Raw genomic sequence first — 21,187 nt, 5'->3', positions numbered from 1 at the left:
TAAGAAATTTTAAATGTTTCTTAGTTGGTTAGTTTTGGTTTTGATTTCTCAATTAGTTAACTGCAGAACGCTAGAAGACATGTGACTGGAAGAGAAGCAGAGATAATTTTGGAGGAACTGTGGCTGCTCTTGGGGTGGGGTCAGTGGGAATTTATATTTTAGTTGGGGAGAAGAATAAAGAGGAAATACAGTGTCCTCTGAACAGATGTCAGTCTTTTAAAAAAAAATGGGTTCTGATAGAGGGAGTACTGAGGCGCCTCCACTGCCTTCTTTACAAGTGACTTTACTGGAAAGAATGAGAGTAGGAAGGGAGGAAAAGACCAATTCTACGCAACAGCTGAGAAGTTTTCAGGGGCCTGTCTTTTACTATGGCCTGAGAAACAAAGCACTGTGTGTAAAATAAAAAACTGTATGTCACGGTGGTCTTATTCAGATCAAATAAGACAACATGAAAGTGCTTTAAAATCAAAAGCTCCATGTATGTATAAATTTACATTGCAAAGATCTTCAGTGTAAGGCCCTTACTGACTCTATAAACTTTTGCCATTTGTGATGTTGGCAGTGCTCTATCAAGGTTCATTTGAGGATCTTGTTTTCTGGGAGCAGCTGGTGGCATAAATTCTATGCCCATTTTGTTGTGAAAGAAAGTAAAGCACAAAGGAAACTGAACTAGCTCGACAAGATCTCACCAATGGATGATTAGCAGAATTGGCGATTTCAGATTAGTAGCTTATTCTGCACACTAGCCCTTTCAAATTTAGTTTGTCATACGTAAGTATGTCTTATGCCATATCAGAGTCTCTTTGGAGAGTCTACTCTCTCCCAGTCTCATCTGTTTGGTTTGTTGGGGTTCACACTACCTAGCTCTAGGATGAGGATGTACCCCAGATCTGCCTAAAGAGTATACCACTTGTCTTTGGTCACAACAATTGCTTCAGAATTGGGCACAAGACCCAGGGTGAGCCAATCAGAGTTAATGATAGAAAGTAGCTGGTGCTATCTAAATAAGCTGGCTAAGCTGGTTTAGATCATTTCCATCTTTTTATAGAGACCATGACATAGAATAAAGCAGATGCTGAGGAAAACAGGGCTGTGCAATAGAGAGAAACACAGTGTCCTAATGATATCATGTAAAATCCTGAATCCAACTATCCCAGAGCCAGATTCAACTCTTACATTCCTAGTTATATGTGTCAGCAATTTTATTTCTGTGGTTAATTCATTTTGAGATTGGTGTCTGTCATTTCCAACAAAAATACTCCTCTTAAAATTTTTTTTCATCTTCCTCTCTTCCATTTCTTCTTTCCTTTTTCATTGTCCTTTCTTTTCTTCTTTGTCCTTTCTTCTCTTCCTTTTCTCTGTAGTTTAAAAGTCTTTAATAAGGAACTAAGGCAAATACAATCAGATCATACAGGGACTTGAAAACTTGTATAACAATGTGGGACTTTATCACTTATACCCTAAAGATTTTTAAATTTTGGAAACAGAATGATAGTTTTACATTAGAATGATTACTCTGGTAGAAGTGTATAGTAGACCTTGAAGAATGAAGAGAACTTAGGATGGTGTCCAAACTTACAAGGAAGAGTTGTTGCCTTTGAGTGTTAATCTATTAGAATAGAGATGTGGGGAGAGATACAAATAATAAAAAAAAATTTAACAGCTGCTTGAGTAGAAATTGTTAACTAATCAAATAAAAGGGATAAAGGAGAGTTGAAGATGATTCTGAGGTTTTGAGTATATATCACTGGGATTTTGATGGAACAGAGGTTTATTTTGATTTGAGAAATGGGGGAGTGAGCCAGTTGAAAGCTGCAGGAGACTGTATGTTGAGTTTTATTCTTGCTGACTCTGAGTAGGAAGTCATCCTCATCAAAGTATCTCTGATGTCGTGGGCCAGAACTGAATCAAGGAAAGCAATCAAGATAAAGACACATGTCCAACACTTTTGCTGTGGGAACAATTATAATTAGAAGGAGAAAAGAGAAGGAGGAATGAGAAATAGGAGAGAGAGGTCAAAGTTCAAGAGGTAGCAACAAATCTAGAAGTTCTATTGATAAACCAGGAAAGATTCAAATTTCAAGACAAAAAAAATTGGTAGTTTCAAATATTTCAGGAATGAAAGAGAGTGCTAAGATTATCTCATCCAACTTATTAAGAAGACTTGGAAATACTCATAAACTAGATTTCACTGATATCTCATCAAAATAAATTCTAAGTAGAATAGAATGAAACATGAACAAATACAAAAACTGAGAGACAAAACTAAATATTCATCGATCTCTTAATAGAGAAAACATTTATGAACTTAGAACTGGTAGAAAAATTCATAGAAGAAAATCTCATTGGATTTGGTCATTTAAAAATAATAAATTTCTGAATGCAAAAAACAAGTTACTGAATACAAAAATATGTGTAGCAAAATATGACTGAGTTAGTCAGTTTTACAAAGATCTAATGAAAAAATCCCAAGAAAAGAACGCACTTAGTTACATAAGCAATGATAGTAAAAAAGACAGAAAATTAAGGCTGGCCCATTAACTTGTCTCTCCTGATGTACCCTCCAGTTAGATTCTGAGTTCCCATGAGGGCAGAGTCCATTTCCATGCTGTGTACTTTTTCAACTCAGCATTTAACATGTGTCATCTTAGGGTGGGCTGGGGATGATGATGCTCTTTCTTCAGAAAGGAATGCAAGAAAGGAGAAGGTTTGGCATGAAGATGAATTCAGATTGCCTGTGCTGGCTTTATGGTACTGCAGAACATCCAAATGGAGATGTTCAGCACACATCTATAAGGTTCTAGATCTCTGGGGAGAAGTTCAGGCTGGAGATAAGGCTTTGAGAGTACTAAGCATATCTCCCATACGAGGGAGAAGGGACCAGGGAAGAATGCCAAGGACATCTAGCATTTAAGAGAAAGGCAGAGGAAGCAAGGAGCATCAGGACAGTATGTTCCCACGGCAGTTAAGGGAGGAAAATGCTTTAGGGGACTAAGGTGTGTTTCACAAAAGGATGCATAACTGGAACATAGTAAATGCTCAAAAATGTTAGTTGTTGTTGTTGCTGCTGCTGCTGCTGCTGTTGTTATTATTATTATTATTATTAGTGAGTCAGTGAGTAGTAGCTGGGTGCTTATTAGTGTGTTACCGAATTCACCAGGGAACACAGCAGAGATGCAAAAGAAGAACCAGTTGTCAAACCGTGTAGAAAGCTGAAGGTTAGGAAAAAGAAGGACATGAGAGAGCAGTGATGAGATGGGAGTGAGATCAAAGGAGAGGAGGAGGAGGGAAGATACTGCTTTTAGCCCTCATTACTGAGTGCTGCCTAGTGCCAGGTGTTGTTCTTAGTGCTTTAACTGACTCAGTCTCACCACAGCCCTACAAAGCACTATGCTTATTCACACTTTACAGTTGAGGAAAGTGAGAAACAGAGTTCCAGTAACTTGCCTAACAGTTCCTGTTACTGAGGGGTGAACACAAGACTTGACCCCAGGCATTCTGACTCCTGAGTCCATGAGTTTAATATCTTCTCTGTATAGCCTTTTAATTATATGAGTAATGATAGCAAAATATTTCTCTTTTTCACTTTCTCTTTTAACCAGATCTGGAGTGCAAAAGTCTGTTTCCAAGGCTTCTTTGGTACCATAATCTAAAGCTGTTTTTTTAAATTAGTGTTTTAGAAGTCTTTAAACAAGAATATCAATCTATATATTATTTCATATTTCTTTGCAATTATTTTGTACCCTGTCTCTGATTTCTGATCTTAGTACACACTTGCTGTTGTTATTTGATAGCACGAACTGCTTTGCAATGAATAAAAGACACCTGCAGTGCTGCAGATGTAGTATAATGTGGCCAAGACACCAGGAAAAGCAACAGAGCCTATTTTAGAGACTGTTTTTAACCCACACCAGGGATCTGAGCAATGACTCCATCACATGTGACCAGGACTCTCATTTATCAGATGGGAATACAAATCTCATGAGAAAATTCAGAATACCCATAATTGAAGCAAATGTGAATCATTTTGATTTTAGTGTTATTTGGTGTCATTCTCAATAAAAATATGGAATGATATTAATAAACATTTTATGGTAAAGCATCAGGATATAATTTTATTAACAAATAGCTATTAAATACTGGCAAACAGTTTTTTCTAAAATGATCACCATAAGAAAATAGAGAAAAATGTCTTTTGTGAGGCTAAATTAATATAGTTATTTTTACGAGGATAAGATCATGCCTTATGGAATTGATCTCTGAGAGGAATACTCTTTCTTAACAGCAAAAAAAAATTTTTTTGGCTATTCTACAAAATGTTGGATTGAATGTACCAAGAATCAAATCCTGAGTCCCCACATAGTGTTAAAATGCAGATTAAACAATAATAAGTGTATTATTATATTGATAAAAAAGTTAAATATGGTCAAGAAAGAAGACAAAATTGTAAATAGGATAGAATCCATGTAGTGGATAACAGAATTTAAAGATTTACATTCTGTTTTTTTATTCTGTTGGACCAACCTCTTAAATTGGTTTTAAAACATGTATTCCATGCTCTGGACCAGAAGCACTAAGGCTTTTAGCTATCAGTCAAGTCCATTCTAATATCCTGTCTCAAAATGCTAATACCAGTCTTGCATTTATTAGTTGTAAAAGTGGGCTAAATTATGTCTGCCCCTCTTCCCCCATTCATATGTGGAAGTCCTAACTCCTAGTGTCTCATTATGTGACTGTACTTGGAGATAGGGTCTTTAAAAAGCTAGTTAAGGCAAAGGTCATTAGGGTGGGTCCTAATATGACTTGTGTCTTTTAAGAAGAGATTAGGACACAGACACACACAGAGCAGGAAGACCATGTGAAGACACAGGGAGAGGACAGTCATCCACAAGCCAAAGGAGAGAGATCTCAGAAGAAACCAATCCTGCCAACTCCTTGATCTTGGACTTCTAGCTTCCAGAACTGTGGATAATGAATTTGTAGTTTAAGCCACCCAGTATGTGGTATTTTGTTACGGCAGCACTAGCAGACAAATACAAAAGGGTACAATGTTGAGCTCTCACTCCAGGTATTAAACTTCAGATTATAACAAGGTAACTAAACAATCAGAAAATATGACTCTAATTCCCTGATGATTTTCATTGATTTCCTCCTTCACAGTTTGCAGTTGTTTTGGGAAAGGAGAGCTTGAGGTCCATTTATTCATTGTAACCCAGAGGTTGCTGGGATCCTATCCTTATTCTGTGTTTTTCCCAGCAGCAACCTTGAAGGAATCAGTTTGTGCCATACCCAGAAAAGAGATCTCTTTCATAAGATATAAGTGTACATTATGGATTTTACTGAAGATTTCAAGGAAGACAGGGGAGAAGTTGCACAGCACACCCCACTTGGCAAATTCTCATTAGTCATTTTGTTTTCTCCACTGGCCATCCCTCCCTGCCCCCCTCCACCCCAAGTAGCTTCTAAATTCTTCTTCATGAGCTCTTTTTTCATGCAGAACTACTTAATTCTATTTTATCCTAGTCCTTTTACTCTTTGAAGCCAGCCAACATTCCAGGTTATCAAAATATTTATCCTTTATCTATGTCTCTTTAGAGAATAATTTTTTGTCTAATAAAGAAATTTTTAAAATTTCACTTATGCTAGATGTTTCTGAGAAGCAAGTATTTGCTCTTTATAGCAAATCTCTTAGTGTGGGTGAGATACAATGAAGGTAAAATACGTTATTTGTTTGTGGTACCTATGACTCTTTAGGCATACGGCCCACCTGAGATAGACTGAATAATGCCCCCCCCCATATGTCCATGTCAAAACCTTGGGTACTGTGAATGTCGCCTTATCTGGCAAAAGGGGCTGGGCAGGTGAGATTAAGTTAAGCTTGAGGTGGAGGTTTATCCTGGATAACGGTCCTTATAACAGTGATCCAGGAGGAGTCAGGGTCAAAAGAGAAGGTGATATGATGATGGAAACAGAGAAGGGAGTGACATGCTCTGAAGCTGGAAGAAAGGGACACAAACCAAAGATTCTAGGTGACCACTAGGAGCTGAAGAAAGCATGGAAATAGATTCTCCCTTCAGGGCATTCAGAAAGAACCAGCCTGGCAAGCACCTTGACTTTAGCCCAGTGAAACTGTTTTTGGACTTCTGACCTCCTGTGTTAATTTGTCACAGCACCAACAGTAAACTAATTATACTATTTCACCTTCTCCCCCTGTTCTACGAGATTCATGCCACACCTCCTTCTACATCTCACCTGCCCTGCCTCACCAGGCAGGAATTCTTCCACATCATTCAAACCATAGTGGCTCTTAGGTTTGTAAAAAAGATTAAGTAGCTGTTATTGCCACATCCACAGGAGAATGGGCAGAAATCTTGAACTAGATGTGCAACAAAGGAATCACCTTGCCCAAAAAGGGGTTTGGCTTTTGCCCTTGATCCCTGGGAAGTAATTTTCAAGCCCTGGGAATGTCTTTCCTGATAAAAGTATCTTTGTTCACCTGAGGGCCTTGGATCATGACAGATAATCTGTAGTAACAGCGATTTATGTTGGAGGCCCTAGTTCACACATATGGTTGTCTACCACAGCTGCATGACTGAGCCCCAGTAAAAACTCTGGTGGCCAAGGCTAGGGTGAGCTTCTCTGGTTGGCAATACTCTGCACTCTGTGCATTGTCACACATCATTGCTAGGAGAGATAGGCACTTCTTGCATGATTCCACTGGGAAAGGACCACTGGAAATTCATACCTGAAACATTCTTGACTCAACCCTATGTGCCTCTTATCTTTGATGTTTTTTAATTTAGTTAATTATTGAACTTGAGGGTGGTCTTGGGGAAACTCAAACTTGCAGTTGGTGCCAGACGTGGGCTTGAGAGGCTCCAGCCTTGCATTAGGTGTCAGAAGTGAGCAGGGAATCTTGGGTACTCTTTGCACTAGGTCTCCTGTCTCTCCCCTCCATCTCAGAACCAGGGCCCATCCCTGTAACTCTGACCCCACTCCTCCCCTGCTGGGATGGAGGAGGTGGTGGTGGGTGGTGGAGAAAACCGTGCCTATTTTTGCCCTCTCCTCTCAGGCTTCTGTAAGTTGGGAGATATGTGAATACTGAGTTATTTTCCTATGGGCCTGGAACTTAGGGAGAGAGAAAAATGACACTCTGATCCCCTCATCAGTACAGCCTCTTGCCGGCTACAGCTTGTGGTGGCAGAGAGAGGAGGGCAACTCTCTGGAAGGTAAGAGGGTAGAGGGGTGACATTTGACTCAGTAGATGGAAAAGGGAGGAAATTGTACTTCAGTGATGATTTTTGTTTTGTCTTTTATTCTTGCCCTGACCACTGCATTTTGTTTTTGCTATCTCTGAGTCCTTTTTCACATGAGGTAGATTAGACATCTTTATCACAAAAACCCAGATACCTCAATTCAGTTTTTCAATTTATGTAACAAGTAAATTTACCTTGGAGGAGTAGTTTTGTTCTGACAACCTATTGCTCTGTGCTTGGAGAGTGGCTAGCAATGAGAATTCTTCTTGGAAAGAATTAATTCAGATTTGGATATACAATTGATTCTCATTATTTGTTGCAGTTATGTTCTATAAAGTTGCTACAAACACTGAATTAGTGACTACTGAACCATTGCCCCTGGGGGAAATACAGGGTTAAGTGTCTGCAAACATCTGGTCACAGCAGATCAATACATAACCTTGTTTTATATGTATTGTTGATTCAGTAACTTTGAACTCATGGCCAGGAACACTATAACTCATGCCTGAAGGAAGCCTATGTAACATGTATTTTCTCCCTAAGGCCCTCTTACACTCAGGAACACTAGACAGCACTTCAGCACTACTGTTGGGGGCCATTTTAAACAGGAACATCACCAAAAAATGCACAAAAATGCAAAAAAAAGTGCTAAATAGACTGTGAAAAGGATACTTGTTTATAGTGTGAAAGTTGAAACAAAAAGACAGACCATTTCCTTGTTTGACCTTAGTTGGGAACTTGCACATGGGTCAACTCAAGTTTTCTGTTCTGTGCATGCCCACTAATGACATAAAAAATGCTGCAAGCATGGTTTTAGGGTTACAAATAAATTTTAGCAAGTAGGCAAATTCAGAAATGTGGAATTCACAAATAATGAGGATCCACTGTATCATCTGGGGAAAATGCTGATTGCTCTAAAATATCTTTGAAAGGAAATTGGTACTCTAGTATGATGTTCGTGTCTCTGGAATATTTTTCCTACCCATCTGTCCAAAGGGGACAGGGCCAGAATCTCTTCCCTTTTAGCCTATCTAATGCTTCAGTGTTTACCAGGAGAAGTCTTCAGTCTTGGTAAGGAATGTGGCTTGTTTGGTAGGTAGTATTGCATGCTGGAGGATGTGAGGATCCTTGGACAATTTGCCAGGAATAAAAGTAGTTATGAGGAGAGGGTGACAAAAGGAAGGAAGACCAAGAACAATAGAGGGTAGTTTCTAGCTACTACTGACCAAAAAAAAGGAGTAAGGTAGTAAGATTGGAGTCTCTCCAGAGATGAACTGATCGGGGCTGCTTTTTCAGCTGCTGTAAGGCATGACAACAGGGTTACACTCTTTTTTTCCCAGTAAAGAAACTATTTTTTTAATAGAGACTTTTATCATCTGTCTTTATTGCTTTGCCAGAAAGTCCTGAGAGTATTGTTAGAGTTCATGGATGACCTCTGAACTGATGACTGTGGTGGACTGAGGCTCCAATCAGGAACAGTGACAATGGTAGCTGGTATTCACAGAAGACTTTTTATGCCCTGAGTTCTGCTTCAAGTGCTTTACACATATGAAGTCATATTAAAACTTACCGTAGACATTTGAGGTCAGAAATCATATCATCCCTAATTTGTAGGTAAGAAAAACGAGGCATAGGTTAACGTAACTTGCTCTAGAAGTCATACAAATAGTATCATATTTAAAACCCAATGAAGGTCATGTGCTTACAGAGCCCACATTCTTAACTATTACATTATACTGTTCTTTCTCAAGGAGAAAGTGAATTTTACAATTTTTTAAGTTCAAAGTTCATTTCTCTAGATGCTAAGATTAATTTTAAAAATTAAACTAAAAAGTTCAATTATGAAATAAAATAAAAGTAGGATGCAGTTATTGACAGCAACTTCATACAGTATAGATTTGTGTATATTTGGTTTATAAAATGTCTATCCAATAGTATTCAGTAATCTGGTGAATCATCCAGTAACCCTCTTGCAGAGCAATAGGGGAACTGGGAGAGGAGTGTAAGAGTCAGTTTGTGAAGGTCGTTGTGTCACAGACAAGGAGCGTGGGCAAGGGAGCAGAGAGCCCATGAGGTGTGTAATAGGGGGCAGAAGTCCAGTGCCCTGGAGGAGGGTGGCCAGGGAGGAGTGTTACTATGAGAACTCAGAGGCTAAAGCCAGGGTCACTGATAATCCCGGAAGAGCTGGATGGACATGGGGCCAGGGAAACCTCATGGGAAAGCTGAGCCAGAAAAGAGTCAAAGGGTAGAGGAGAAGATAGACATGGAGACTGGATCACAAGCACAAGACAGCGGCCAGAAACGAGTGCAGAAGTCAGCACAAGGAGCATTTCCAAAGGGAAGATGAAGAAGTTGAAAGGTCGAAAGTCAGAGGTCAGCCTTGACCAAGTTAAGTCTGAAATTGATGACGAGGTGAAATCAGCACCCTGGACTCTTGGGCCCCTGACTCTGAGAGTGGTGAGAGGCTGACACCACCCAGAGGTGAGACAAGAGGAGGGGGAGATGGGGCACAAGAATGGGAAGTAGAGAAGCAAGAAAGGTACCCTGTAAATACTTCTAGGTAGAGCTGGAGACCTGGGAGCAGATTATTTCTTTGGCAAATAGAGATGAGTCCTTCAGTTACCCAAGGGCTCTGTTTTATAGTTTAAATGGTTGCTTTGTCTTTAACCGGAGCTGTGTCTCTTAAGTGTTTGTTGCTTTTTTTGAGAGGGGGTACTCCTTTTCTTTGTATGCAGTTAGATAATTGTACCTTAAGCTGATGCTTGTTCTCTGGGTCATGTATGATCTCAAGGGTGAGAGGACGTAAGTGTTAAGAGCTTTGTATAGGAAATTAGTGTTTGAAAAGGGGAGTAGGAATGATCTTTACCTTATGCTGCGGAAGAGATCATAAAAAACTTTTGAAAGACTTGAACAATTCAATTCTGATTCATCCATTCAGTGAATCGTGGTCAAACACTTAGTACATGTAGGACTCTGCTACTGTGGGAGTTACTCCAGTGAGAAAGACAGTGTGGCTCCTGGACTCCTGGAGGTTACATTTATCTGGTAAGTTAGTAAAGTCCTTTCTTGACTTTTGGTGTCATTTAAAACTGAAAACCTCAAAATGGTACTGAAGTTTAATTTCTAAGCTCTGCTCTAATTATGTGGTAGTAAGACCCTTATTTATTTATTAGGTAAGACTGCTCTCCTCTGAACATGAGGTACTATTCTTCTGAAGGGACTAGGCATTCCTCTGGCTAGTTATCTTGTAAAGAAAATGATCCCAGGGCAGGAAATGAAGACAGGGAGGTAGACCCTGGGCCATAGGGAAGGAGAAACAGTCCTCTGGGGACTCAGGTAAGTCCCGTTGCCAAGGACAACGAGGGAAGAATACTCCCATCAGCAGAAATAAGTCGGTTCCTGTCCATAGAAGCAGCTCTTTGATTAGTCAGGAAGATATCCACATGGGCCTGGAGCTGCTGAAAGTAGCCATAGCTAGTAAGGCTGTAATTAATTTTCTTTGTTGTATTTCAGTTACTCTTCTATGAACCTTTAGTAAAAAATTATTAAAGGTTGCCACTTGGTCTCTGCTCTCTCTGTAGGGAATCGGGAATTTAGCCATGCTTTGGGGTCATTCGGTGAGGGCAGAGTGGCAGTGGATTCTGTACTGGGTTGAGTAGTGCCTCCTTCACCCCAAATTCATGACATTCCCAAAACCTGAGAATGTGACCTTATTTGGAAATAGGGTCATTGCAGATGTAGTATGTTAAGATGGTCATACCTCTCAATCCAGTATGACTGGTATCCTTATGAGAAGAGGAGAAGAGGTCCAGAGACAGAGACAGACATGGAGGAGAGCGCCATGGAAGGCAATGATGAAGGCAGAGGCTGGAGATGTATTTATCAGCCACGAGATGCCAAGGACTGCCGGCAACCACCAGAAGCTGGAAAGAGGAAGGAAGGATTCGCTCCTAGGGCGTCCGAGAGAGCATGGCCCTGCTTATCCCTTGATTTCTGCTATCTGGCCTCCAAACTGTCAGAGAATAAGTTTCTGTTGTTTTAAGGTACCCAGTTTGTGGTCCTTTGTTATGGCAGCCCTGGGAAGCTAATGCAGCCTCCTCTGCCCATGTGCCTAGAACACACTATTAAAATATTAGCAAAGGAATTGTGTTCCTTCATTCTAAGGTTCACGTTTTACATTTTTGAAAAAGGGGTGGACATTGTAATTATAGTCTACATTTTTAAAGTAATTGTTGCAGGAATAATCTCACCTCAAACCAGGTATAACCTTATTTTCCCTCCATATTTAAATTAACTTTCATTTTCTTCCACTGAGGTGCCAGAAACTTATTCTTGAGTAAGTTGCCCTCATTTGCATATCTCCCAGGGTTTACACCTACATTTCAAAATATGTGTGTACTAAGTACTACGACGTGGAAGGGGGTAAGCATGCCCTTCTTCTGGCAGCATCATTCCCTGCTGGGAATGTCCTTCTTCCCCTCTGAGCTGCAGTCCTTGGTCTCTGTGTGTCAAGGTTGAGATGCCCTTGTTCCTCTGCTCCTGGCCCTCCAAGCCCATTGGTGTTGTCTGCTATGTCCCAGCTGTGCCGGGGTATGGAGATCTCTGGGATATTGTCTACGGCCCTATTTCCTATACTCAGTAAATAGCAACTCTCTTTCTGTGTTTGGGACTGGCTGGAATAGCTCTTTTTATCTCAGCTTGCTGCTGTCACTTCCCTCCCATGCAGTTCTGAGCACAGTCTGGCTGCTCTGAATGCAAAGGAGGGAAGGAGAAGGTGGGGGAAATATTGGGGGAAATAGCCAGTCAGTTTTCAGAAATACTGTACAGCCACATTTCTCGTTTAGAAAAACTACTAAAACTACAAAAAAAAATTCTACAGAAGTGCTCTTTCTTTTCCAGGCAGCCTTCTCCTGCTCCTCCTGCCCACCCACCTGACCATGACTTGGGTCTCCATCGTGAACGTGTGTTGCTCAAGGACAGGAACTCCCACAGGCCAAGCAACATCTGGCCACGTGGGTGGTATACTCTCCAGCCTCTCCAAAGTTATGTAGGTAAGTCTGGTTGAACTTACTGCCTCCCTCATCTGGGGGTTGCTGCTTGTTCCCCCAGGAGGTTCTCTGTCCTTGTCTCCACATTGCTCAGCCACCTATGTTGGCAACTTCTGGCCTAAACCTCTGATGGGCCTCAGGTAACAGTTACTGAGCCACTCATTGCTTAATGCAGTGGGCAGCATGGACTGGGTCCCATCCTGGAACTGCAGCCGCAGCCTCCTTCTCCTGAGAGTCGTGTAGAAGTCCCCGAGCTGGTCTTGTCTGGCTCCAGTGGGAAAACCGGCTCAGGAAGACTAGACCTTTTCAGGTTCTCTGTGGCTCCCCTCACTGGACCCTCTCTGGTTTCTGAGACTGTCTAAGTTCTCCCTAGCTTCTAGATTAGTAGCTAGGAGTTCTCTTTAGGAATGCAATCTACCGTGTGATGTCCATCTTTCCCTCAAGCAAGGCAAGAAAAGATGATGCAGGTGCCCTTGAGCTCTTAGAAGTACTGGGACTGAGCATTGCCCTTCATGGATTCACTGACCATTTGGACATGGGAAGCTAGGAAATCTGTGAATGAGGAATCTCTCATATCAAAGAAAAAAGGGAACTTGGACTATTGGGGGTGATGAGTGTGGGTGAGAAAGAACGTAGGCATTCATCCTTGACCCAGAGGGTTAATACTCTCTGTCTCTCTCAATAAAGGATTATAGGAAATGAGTTAACCAGTTAATGGGTTAACTAAAATAAGACACCAGGAAAATGTCCAAACAGATTTACCAGCCATTAGGACTGCAGTGTAGTTGTTGTAGCACCAGAATCCCACCCTTTTGAAACTGGATCACCCAAAGATTGCTCTGTAATTACTCCATTTCTTTTCTTTGGGGGCCCCTTTTTAGATACCCATTGCTTTCCTAAATGACAACATATTTGTATTAAGAGAACTAAGGAAAAGCATTCATGTTGTCCCTTGAACCAGAGTTAAAAAGGTGGTCTCCCTGGGTGGTGAGCATGGTAGCAACAACAGGAATCACAGGTGGGGAGCCATGGGGCAGCAGGGGAAAGTGGGGCTTCTCACATACCTGCTTGCATATAGTCATTTCTATAGGTCTTGTTTCTGCTGAGTCTTAAAGGTTGGTGGTTTGATTTCAAAAAGCAAAGAAATTCCTTCAAAGTTATAATACCAAGGAGAAGTCAGAGGTATACTGGGCAGGTCAGATTTGGCCCAGCCCCAGGGGAGAGCAGTTTACCTCATGGGACCTTGTCTGGTTAGAGCATGTCCTCATCAGCTGCTGTGAGGGATCTTCCTACTCACTCAGGAGTGTTGGGCTTTGGGGCTTAACAGCAGGATAGATTCCAGAAACTGACACTGCCAGCCAACAGAACTTGGCTTCCTTGGCAGTATTGGCTGTATCATTGTTTGACCTTTTAGCTGGCATTGGCATGCTAATTTGGGGTCTTATATACCAGATACCAGTATTTAGCCATCCTTGTAAGAAGCTTTTTCCCTGTACCAAATATTTGAGAGGAAAAACTTCCCCTGAAATATTAAAATAAAAATTTTAAAAGAAGGGAGCAAAATTTTTATTGTTTAACGGGAAAGAAAAAACTATTCTGAAAGTTTGGATTTTTGGAGAAAAGTGCTAATTTTTTTGAGTAAATGTTCATGAGTCCTATTTTGCACATTGCATGTTGGTGATCCTTGACTTGTACCATTTCTGACTTGAAATCTAAGTCTAAACTTAGACACTTTGAATTACTCAGATAATGAATGTGACTGTATCTCTGTAGGATGGCTATGGTATTTTGAGTATGGTGTTGGATTATTTTAATCATTCATGCTAATGCATTCATTCAGTGTATCGTGATGAGCTCTTTCTCATCCACACTTAGGTTTCTCTGTATCCTGAAGAACATTTACATCCCAAGAAATTCCCATAGGTAAATACCTAAATTTGGGAAATTCTGAGTTAAACCAATTTCTTTCCAGAAAGACTTCTCCAAAGTCTTTAATATGCTATATGTATGTTTTAAGTCTCTACCTCTCCCCTCCTTTTTTTGGTAGAATATCTGTTAATTTTATTCAGGATACTTTTCCTATAAGAAATTTTGAGAAACACTACTCAGTTCTAAGGATTCAGGATGCAATTGGTTTAATCATAACCAGAGAATTTTAGCCTCTCACCATATAGAACAACTGTTATCTCCTTTTTTGGAAGGCCTTATGAGAGAGACATCTATTTGTCTCAGAGAGCATTATATGCTCTTTTAAAGAAAGAGGAAAATGAACCAGAGGACCCCGGAGGACCTTGTAATTTTCTGGTTTCAGGATGCAGTCTTTTAGTACATTTTATCAATTAATGTACCTTTGTCTGAAAAGATTGGACCAAATCTTAAAAAGTGTCTCTGTTATCTACTCTTGTGTAACAATTTCCCTAACATGTAGTGAGTGAAAACAACAGTCCATATTATTGCACGCTTTCTGTGAATCAGCACTTCAGGAGTGGCTTAGCTGGGCGGTTGTGGCTAAGAGTCTCTCGTGAGGTTGCAGTTAGGATGTAGGCAGAGACTGCAGTCGTCTTAGGGGGTGACTGGGCCTGAAAGCTCTGCTTCTGATATGGCTCACCTCCCTGTCTGTTGGCAGAAAACCTCAGTTCCTCACATGTGGGCCGCTCCTTAAGCCGCTTGAGTGTCCTCATGACATGACAACTAGCTTCACCCACCATGAGTGATCTGAGAGGGGGAGTGAAGAGGAAGCCATTGCATCTTTTGAGACCTTGTCTCTGAAGTTCTGTAACCATCAGTTGTGCCTTATTCTCTTTGTTAGAAGTGAGTCACAAAGGCTAACTCACACTCAAGGTGGGAGATTCAGGCTTCGCCTCTTTTAAGGAAGAGGATCAAAGAATTGTGACATATTTTAAAGCCACCACAGAAGGTTGAAATAATAAGGTCATGAAAAGAAGGTGCAAAATTGGGCAGTGTCTGAATTATTTAGTTGAGCATCTCAGTGACATTGTCAAAGATCTGAACTCTTTCCATCTTCTGTTCTGCCATGCTCCGTGCCTTGGCTTTGTGCTCCGTGTAGCTCCTCATAGTTGCCAGATGACTACACAAGTACTGGCCACCATGTCCAATCGCAATAGTAACCAGCAGGACAAATGGATTGTGTCTTCCTTGTGACATGATTCTTGAGTAAGGAAACCTTTCCTGGAGACCCTCAGTGGTTTCCTGTGTTGACTCCCTGACCAGAACTGTATCATATACTCCAAACTAGTCAGACAAGACAAGTGGGATTGCCATGAGTGACTTACATAGCTCAGGATGTATTCCTGAGCTAGGGATTAGAGCACTTGTCCTGACGTGGAGACTGAAACAAATTAGAGTTTCATTTACAAGGAAGAGAGGGAAATGGTTACTGGGTTGGCAAACAACAGGTGGCCAGCTGTAGATCCTTGATTTCCTTCCATAATGATTTTCCAGTCACCATGCTGTGTGTGCAGAGCAACATCACCTCTTTTGTAGAATATATAAAGGCTTACACTTTAGACAGAAGATCAAGTCTAGGTGGCCCCTCCATAGCTGTTAATATAAAACTCATTCTAGTTAAAATGTCTAAAAAATTTAGAAAATGTATTCTCAAAATACATCTTTAACAATACTGGTTGTTGGTGGAAGAGATGGGTTAGAAATTAGTAAACTAAAGTCACTTACAAGGGAATCATTCCTTTGAGGGTAGGGTAAAGGGCACTGTGTTTCTTTTCATTCTGTGTTAGTAACAGAGTAAAATTTGCCATTTATCCTTATGGGAGTCTAACATCTAAAGGGAGGTCTTGAGCTAAATGGTCTAGTATTGAATTGGTTGTCCCATATTTTGTTTCACACTCTCCCTCCCCTCCAGCGCTCTTGCTCAATCAGACCATAAGGCAGGACACTGAGGGCCACAGGCCTCGATGCTCTTGCCTCTCTATGCTCCTGAGACCTGCAGAGCTATTTAGGGCCATTTCAGCATCGCTCACCCAAAGTGCATCTCCACAGCAGTTTGTCATGTGTCATCTGTGCTGTTTTAGTCATTTCATGGAGTTTTTACAATTGCTGGATGATTGCTTGAAGATAAATTCAGGGGAATAGAAGAGGAAAAGCAGAAATAATCTGCTCCTCTTGGGAGGAAGGCTAAACTATCTTAATTCAAAGGAATTTGGTTAGGAGCTTTGCATTTAATAGCGTTTCTTTCTTTCTCTCTTCTTTCTTCCTCTCTTTCTTCCTTCCTTCCTTCCTTCCTCCCTCCCCTCCCCTCCCCTTCTCTTTCCTTTCTCTTATTTAACTTAGAGTCTGTCTGAAGGCTTCTGTTTCCGCATCATTCAGGGGGCAAGTCCGAGACCAGGAGTGGAAAACTCTGTTTGGCATATAGAAATTGCCTTGACAAATTGAGTAACAGGAGTTCCAAGATACATAATTAATTCCTTAAAGATTTTATCTGACCTGAAAATGTGCAAAGATTGCTGTGCAGATTTCTCATTTCCTGTGGAAAGCTTTGTCAGTCATATGCATGTTAAAAGAAAGAAAGGAAGATGTCTATTTAAAATCAATTTGACAGTGATTAGGAAATCTAGCTTCAGAGGTCTACATACTTGGGGCCAGCTCAAGCTCCTTAGATGTGGTGAGGAAAGTCCCTTGCTGGAGACCAGACCTCTGCAGAGGTAGTTGCTGGTGTTGGCGCCAGAGGCTCTGAGGCTGACCTTGGCGGGGTGTGGTGGCCTGAGGACTCAGTGACTCCCCAGTCCGTTGGTTCTCCCCTTTAAAATGCTTTGGAAAAATTACTTAGTATCTTACTGCTTGCGTCTGTTTGGATTATGTATTTGCTCTTAGTAGCATAGCAATTCATAAAATATTCATATCATTTTACAGTTAAATGCAATATTTTATTAAGATTAGTTTGGAGCAAAAGGCATTTGTAGGGCCCCCCTAAGAAGTTAAGCTGTTAGCAAAGACAGAAATAAATGTGTGATCTAAAATATTAGCACTATTTGCTGGATATTCGTTTCCTTTTATTTGGAGAAGGTGGGGACAAGAGTGTTACCCACTCCACCATATTGGCCCTGATTGGCTCAAACTCTAGATACAGAACATACAATTTATATATATATGCATATATATTATATATATAGTGGAATATATTTATAACAGAATGATGTAATGGAAATATTACATTTATGACTTACAGAGTTCTGTGTTAGATATTGCTCTAGAATAGGCTTTGTTTGTTTTTAACTGGAACGCACCCTCCAGTGAGATTTTTTTAAGTGACTGTGTAAGCTGGGATTGTTTTAATGAATAAATTTCCATTCTTCACCTTCTAAATGTATTCTTTCCTAAACTGCCCACCTGAGAACAAGCCTGTGATCTGTGGTCTCTCTCTCCCCATCTCCCCTTTCACAGTTGCCTCCCCTCACTTCACCCATTTGACTGTGATGTGTGCTCAAGACTTAACTGTCAAGGTACCAGAGGGGCAATTTGTGACTTCACAGCCCATCAGGGAGCATTGTGTGAGAAAAATAAGAAGCAACTTCTGGTGGACAAATCTTAAAAGAAAAACGCATTATTTGCTTCAGGCTCCAAACACAAGGCAAAGCTCTGTGTCTTCTTTATTTCTTAGAACTGGAATTCAGAATCAGATGCTTGACCCAGGAACACAGATTAACACACACATTTCAATTCAAACACAAAGTCAGACATTTTTTCCTGACAAAAGTTGTCTGTTTTGCCCAAGTGATTTGAAACTGAGAACTTTATTTGCCATTTTCCTTTTAAGGGCAGACAATTTCTATAAATTAAAAAAAGTGCTTCAAGATTTTGAGGAATATATTTAAAGCATATATTATATGCCAGAAATCACAACATTTTCAATGATTTTAATTTATGATAAAAATTCCAGATTTTAACTTAAAAATCTGAGGAAAGTAGATAGTTTGCAAAATTGTTTTAGGGGCCATATGAGGAAAAATATTTGAAGATTACTGTCGTAGATTGTCAGATTGTTTTTAGGGTGAGGAAAAGCAGGAGTAATTCATCGCAAAATTGTAAAGTGAGGAAGCCTCTGGCATTCATGCCTTCTCTCTCTGCTCTAGCTTTCCCCTCAATTTTTCATCACAGAGGCTTCTCAGCCAGGTGTCCCTGGTCCAGGGCCCCCAGAGCTCCAGACCTTTTCACAGTCCCTGTTCTCCATCCCATTCTCAGTTTTATTCCTTCAGAGCCCTGACCTCCAAGAGCAGGGATCTAATCATTCAGCTCATCTTTTAAACTTTTCTACTAGCTTATTGGCCATTCTTCTTTGACTGCCCATCATGTGGTTTGGAAGTTTCCCATCTACTGAGTCTTGGTTGGAAGCTGAGCCCATCCCCCATATAAAATCTGAAAGTTTCAGATGTTCCCTTTCCCAAGTCCTTCTGGTAATAGATAATCACTTCTAAGTACTTGGCAAGTAGTAACTCATCTCGTCCTTAATAACAGCTATCCTAATATATACCCAACTGTAGCAATCTTAAATCTGCTAATCTACATTAATACCTGTGAAATAGGCACTACTATTATCAAATTGGTACAGTTGAGGAAATTCAAGCACACAAAGAGAAAGTAACTTGCTCATGGTCACACAAGCAAGTAATTAGAAGACCCAAGCTTTGAACCCCAGGAGTCTGACACCAGAAAGTAAGCCGTCAGTCACCATGAAAAGGCACATGGCCCAAGTTCAAACTGTCAGACACAGTCACTGCAGACTGTTATTCAAGAGCCTCAGAGAAGCAGTGATAGGAGATGAGGGCCACTACGGCCACCATATGGACTGTCCCAGAGCCACATGGCAGTGATGGCTAGTGATAGTGACTGAAGTCCAGGGCTGGCTTGGGGTGCTGTCCATATGCAATGCAGCCTGTAGTACCATCAGGGATCGCTGTGGACCACTGCTGCAGTATGACTATGATTGTAGCTCGGGCCAACCAACTTTCTACCTGGTCCTCTCTCTTTCCTGGTAGCCCTAGGAAAGCTGCTGTCTATCTACCTAATCTAATCTATCTAATTATAAAATTCTATATATTATACCTATATACTATATAGCTCCTGTATATCATACCAGCCAAAATAGACTCCTGCTGCTTGCATGAAGGACTCTGCTGCTGAGCTGTAAAGGTGAAGATGGGTGCTTATTAATATTTGTGTCTTTCTTGGCTCTTAGCAAAAAGACCTGCATGAAGTAGGTGCTCAAAACACATTTGTTACATGAGTAACGAGCTGATGCACAACAAGGTGTCCGTGGATGATAATGACTTACAGGGTCAGTGCTTCTAGTAACATTAGCATTTAGATGCAGGGCCTTAATGTCCCAAGGCACTGATTGTGACCCATTAATGGGCCCTGAAATCAATTTAGTTGCTTGCTGCTAGCGTTTTAAAAAATGAAGTAGACTCAATTATAACAAAACAATGGAAAACAGAGTGCATCAGAGGTAGAAAGAAATAAATATTATTTCACAAAATGTTTGCTTTGATTGTGTTTACATGTTTTGTTTGTGTGTATGTGTGTAGGGGGGCATATATTGAGTTGTGATGGTACTATGGGCCAAAAACATTTGAAGGCCATAGCCATAAAGTAAATGTGACTGTTGGTTAGTGTGTCACAACTCCTGGCAGAAGAGAAGAGGGAAGGATTGGGAGACAGTGTTTCGAATTGTCTCAATAATTGCCTACACCATGAAACATAAGGCGGGCCCAAGAAATGTGAATATTCACTCCTACTCTTTAAGGTAGAAAGAGAAGGCCACAATTCACCTGAACCCTTTCACTTACTTCCCTTTCACACAAGACATAGTATTTTTTTAACAAGACATACTATTTCTCATTCATCTATTCTAGAATACAAGGTAGCTATACCTATATGAAAGATTAGTAAAACTAGTAAATTGTTCTATTTTCATGCATGTTTCCATGCTATATAATCACTAGTATATTTTCACATATAAAATATTTATAGTAATATGCCAGTGTATCTTATAAACCTGACTTTATTTTACTCCTTTTCAGCTTAATTTACTTGTGCACTTTACATCTTAAACAGGTTTTGTGTGTGTGTGTACCTCTGATGAAAGGGCACACTTAGGTGACCAGTCTTATATTTCTGACCTGAGTGTCCTTTGTTTAGTTGCCTGAAGTTTGGGAAGGCTGTCTGCAGTGAGAAACTGGGGAAGATGCTGAAAGAAACACACACACACATACACACACACATGATACCAAACCATCACATGTGAGTAGCATGGAGGGGCAGTGGGGAAAGAAGTCCTAAGACTCAAATGCTCTTGGGCTCCGGTTCCCAAGACAACACTTTACTCTGTATCTGTGCCTGTGATTGCCTCTTGCCGTGTTACTCATACCACCCCAGCCATTTTTTATTTGGGTTAGTGTCTTAGGTCAGATTCCTTGGAGTCTGACCCTTATGTGAGGATTCATGTATGAGTAATTGACTAAGGAAGTACTCCCAAGAGAAGCTGGAAGGAAGTGGAGAAAGCACTGTAAGAGAAGAGGGAAGTAAGCTGTCATCTCAGGCAGTCTACCGAAGATAGCTTCAGCCTCAGAGCTCTCTCGACCTGAGATCAGAAAGCTGGACTTTCATTGTCATTGGCTTAGAGCCGGGATGGACACAAACTCCTAGGCATGTCCAGCTCCCTGCGTGTGTGACTCAGTAGCCGGAGGGTGTCCGTGAAAGAACAATATTGACAAGGCCACAGAAAGCAACAGACAGCAAAGCCAGCACAAAGGCACACAGAAATGCCCCAAGAGGGTGTCATGCTGGATTGAAAGCATTTGCTAGCACTGGTTGTGTCTACAACTAAAAGGACTTTTATTCATGTGTGGC

At 40.8% G+C, this 21,187-nt stretch overlaps 1 long non-coding RNA gene across 2 annotated transcripts in view; it reads left to right on the top strand.

The window, feature by feature from the left end:
• Positions 1-21,187, top strand: part of LOC140695426 (uncharacterized) — a 185,532-nt gene that overhangs the window by 154,172 nt on the left and 10,173 nt on the right. For both annotated transcript variants that reach the window (XR_012071127.1, XR_012071122.1), the window contains one exon: positions 12,156-12,307. This is a non-coding gene — a long non-coding RNA (uncharacterized lncRNA). The remainder of the gene's footprint in view (positions 1-12,155; positions 12,308-21,187) is intronic.

This window comes from Vicugna pacos, chromosome 3 (assembly GCF_048564905.1).
Source record: "Vicugna pacos chromosome 3, VicPac4, whole genome shotgun sequence".
Lineage (NCBI taxonomy): Eukaryota > Metazoa > Chordata > Mammalia > Artiodactyla > Camelidae > Vicugna > Vicugna pacos.
The sequence above is the reverse complement of the archived record's forward strand: the minus strand, read 5'-3'. Positions and strand labels throughout refer to the sequence as shown.